Source organism: Akebia trifoliata, chromosome 13, assembly GCF_017979445.1.
Source record: "Akebia trifoliata isolate Shusen 1 chromosome 13, ASM1797944v1, whole genome shotgun sequence".
Taxonomy (NCBI): domain Eukaryota; kingdom Viridiplantae; phylum Streptophyta; class Magnoliopsida; order Ranunculales; family Lardizabalaceae; genus Akebia; species Akebia trifoliata.
Window position 1 is genome coordinate 25,048,315 of NC_141387.1, and position 4,490 is coordinate 25,052,804.

The following is a 4,490-nucleotide window of genomic DNA, read 5'->3' on the forward strand; positions in this document are numbered from 1 at the left end:
GAAGCAGTGGGGTGTAAGAGGGTTTTTTGGAGAAAGAGTGTTGGGTTGGTTGAAGGGGTGAGGTATGTAGATTTAGGAAGATGGGTTATATAAGAAGTTGGTAGATTGGTTTTTGGGAGGGTTAAGGGGATGAAGACATGTGTCATATGTGATGAGAGGGTGAGGTGATGGGATTGGTTGATTGGTTGATGGTGGTTGTTTGATTAGAGAAGAGTATGGGTTGGTTAGTTGATGATGAGGGTGGTATGGGTTGAGGTGATTTCATTGGAGTGTTTTAAAGAAAATGATGGGTGAAGATATGGGTTGTGATGTGGGTGGTTGTTGATGTTAGAGAATGATGATAGGTTAGGGTGTGTTAGGTATGGGTTGTGATGTGGTTAGTTAGAAAATGGGGATAGGTTAGGTTAGGGTCGGTATGGGTTGAGGTGATTTTGGAGGGAAGTGATGTGGGTTAGATGGATTGTTTAGAGAATGGTGATGGGGGTAGGTGATTAGATGAGGGAGGTGAAGGGTGGTGATGACATGTGCATATTTTGATATTGAGAGGGTGATTGATTAATGTGGGTAGTGGTTAATGGGTTAGGGTTGTGGGTTGGATAATGAATTTGGATAATATCTTGTGGGCTTTTAGTGTATTGGGCTTTGGTTTTAGGAGGGTTGTGGGCTATTTTGATTTGGATAAGGTTGTTTGTGGGTTGGATTTTTTAAGGTGGGTTCACTTTAGGGTTTAGGTAATATGAGGTCAATTTTAGGTTAGGGGTAAGGTGGGAAATTGGCTTTTGTAGATTTGAGGGTTCATGGGCTTTGAATGGGATTAGGGTGTTTGTGGATTTGGAGGCAAAGCGGTGGAAGTAGAGGCGGGGTAGGCATCCCAAGTCTCATATTTTTTCATTTTTTATCTTTTTAGGATTTTTAGAAATTATTAGATCGCTTAAAATGCCACGTGTTGGCTAATCGGACTTTTAGGCCCGTTGGGGAATTTTATCGAGCTTTTGGTATTTTTTTGGATGCAAGCGTGGAGCGGTGAAGTTTGGGAGAACATAAGGTAGGCCGAGTCCTTTTGGTGGGCCTCCTAGATCATTAAGAGGTCTTAGGGGCATCGGTTCGATCAAAAATTCATTTTTTAGTGATTTGGGCCTTTGAGGTCCATTAGGGAATCCTATTGAAAAATCAGTATTTTTGGGCCATTTCGAGTGTAAGCCCGTTCAAATCGGGGTGTCTACAGACAACACTAAGGGACACTCCAAGATTGGCGAATTGTCTCCTAGGCTTGGCTTGTAAGGGCTGAGTAGCTTGAGGAGCTAGTACGAAAGAGGTGTTGACCACTTGTAAGGAATTGATACTGAGTTTGAAATATTTGGATGTTAATTCAGACGAGTTACGAAAAAATCCCAAAGAGTAGGCATCCTCAATTTGATTTCCAGTCTCAAAAAGGGATTGAAAAGTGGGAAGGTACTGAGGCATCAAGTACTTGGAATAATTTAGAGTGAGATTCATGAGGATGATCTTGACTTGTTCTTTCTCTTGAGGTCGATCCCGCAATTGAGTAGCTTTAGCTCTCCATTGCAATTAACTCAGTGAAAGTTTTTCCGGGCTTTTATTTAATAGTTTCTAGATATCTTCTTGTGAGTTCAATATCCATGTTGAATGAATACCGACCAATAAACTCCTTCATCAATTCGTGCCATGTTCTTATCCGAGATGAATTTAATGACATTAGCCAACATAGGGCAGGACCTGTAAGGGTTCTTTGAAAAATTTATGCCATCTGTTCTTCACTCAAACCATAAGATTGCATGATGCCGACATATATTTTTAAGTGAGTCTTAGGGCATCCAATCCCATCAAACTACTTCATATCTGGTATTGTGAACTTCTCTAGTAGACGGACTATGGGAAATAACGTCATTACCCCTAATCCAAGAGCAAAGTCAGCGAGGTCTTTGATATTCTTTAAAACAGTTTCAACTTGAGTTATTCGATGATCTAAAATAAGGTCGACGTGTAATTGATCATCTTCTTGGTTTTCGACGAGGTCAAACACATCCTGAGGTTGTATAGCTTTATCTTTTTTCATTTCAGTCTTGAAGGCTTCAATTTGTATCTGGACAGAAGTGATAATTTGTTCTTGAAAAAACTCTAAAATCTGATGGAATGCTGTTTCATCCATGGTACTTATTTTTTCTTGTGGCAAAGACTGACTACTTGGAAATGATACTCTGTAAAGACGACTTTTTTTACGGACCCAAAGGGCTATAGATGGAGGTTTAGAACGTTTGGGACCAATTATCACCTCAGTGAAAGTACACCAAAATTAATCATTGATTCTGAAGGTTTGATTCTTAACCACATGATTAAAATTTTGATGTTAGCCTAAGTCCGGTGGGAAACATTAAATCCAATTGCACTATAAGTCTATAAGGACCAAGAATCTGAGAAAGGTTAGTCATGGGTTTACCCCTGATTGGGATAAAACCTTTGATCAGACAAATTAATTTGACCCTAAGATCGAATCTTTTTTGTATAAAATAGTTTGAATTTTTTAAAGTAAAACCAATTGGTCCAACTGGTTTGGTGTTAATCAGTTTGATCCATTTGTTGATTGGACCAATTGATTTACATTTCACACATTGGGTCTAATCAATATTGTGGGTCCAGTTTGAACGATTTGGATCGGTCCGCCCACTTACTTATTGGTTGGATTGATTAGAGCAACCTAGGAATACCCATAGTCAATTCGGGTCGTGACCTATAGGAAGGATTTTAAACTCTAGGTTTATTACGTGCAATGTAATTTATCCAGCCATCCTTGCCTAAGTGATCCTATATACCTCTTGAGCGTACTTAATTAGACGGTACGTGGTGACTTGGTTTGATATACCGTATAGGTGATAATTTAAGACTCCAATCAAATCTCTGAAGTCAAAAATAATCAATTTAATCCCCAGTTGAGAGGTGGCACACGGTGCTGAGCAATAACCTATTTAAATACCTCTCGTTTAGAATAGACGTTGTCTATCCCCCTCGTATAGTAGGGTACAGTAGGGCAAGATCTCGCTTAGGCACTAATTTTAACCAAGAATTACAGTTGGTGAACTTAGATTAACTTTGATATATCATATAGGTACGAGTCCAAGATTGGCGATCGGGACATGTGACTGTGCGGCTTACAATAAGACAAAAGGCTCAAGTCACCCCAGCATAGGTGCATCGATATACCTTTTAGTGTCACCTGATCAAACGGTAATGATACCTCAGTTTTATATACCCTAAGGTACGTAACTGGAGTTGTGATTTTCATAAATGACATCGCATCTTCGAGGAAACGGAGCTACACACTAGTGACACGTTGGCTAGAAGGGAAATGTAAGCGTGCAATGCAATATAAAAAAAAACGTGGTAGTGGTGTGTGCAAAATAAGGTGGGATGTGCCCGGGGCGTTTTCCAAATAAATGGGCCCATGGGCATGATCATATCATTACAACATAGAATATCACATGATATTAACCAAACATTCAAAATCCACAACGTTAATCTCAAGACCTGCACATCTCATACGTATATCAATTAAGATCATGGCATATCAATTAATGAATATAACACAGAATAATCGATCAGATCTAATATTGAAATAGGCACAAAAATCAAAAGGATTTTTTTTTTGTGGTCCAAACAAAGGTTACTTTGGAAGATCCAAAATAAATTGAGATTTTAACAAATATTGAATCGAGGATAGGATGATAATCATTAAGATAAGAGGTGATGACTTTTTTTTTAAAATAAATTTATTTATTTATTTTTTATTTTTTGTGATTTTTTATTGGAATCTTTTCCTCATCACGAACAATATTCAAAAAAATAATTTTTTTGTTTCTTAGCACATCACTCAGAAATAATTTATTTGAGAAGAAGATGAAAAATAAAAAATCGTTTTCTTCCAATGTCACACCACGCATAAAAATAATTTTTTTTTATTTTTTACTTTTTTACGATTTTTTATTGAAATCCTTTCTTCATCACGAACAACATTAAAATAAAGTAATTTTTTTCTTTCTTAGCGCATCACTCACAAATAATTTATTTGAGAAGAAGATGAAAATAAAAAATTATTTTCTATTAATGGCACACCATGCATAAAAATATTTTTTTTATATGATTTTTTATTGGAATCCTCTCCTCATCACGAACAACATTTTAAAAAAATAATTTTTTTATTTCTTAGCGCATCACTTAGAAATAATTTATTTGAGAAGAAGATGAAAAATAAAAAATCGTTTTCTACTAACAGTACACCATGCATAAAAATATTTTTTTTTTATAATTTTTTATTGGAATCCTCTCTGCATCACGAATAATATTAAAAAAAATTGTTTCTTAGCGCATCATTCACAAATAATTTATTTGAGGAGAAGATGAAAAATAAAAAATTATTTTCTACTAACGGCATACCACACAGAAAAATAAAATTTTAATTTTTTTTGAAATTTTTT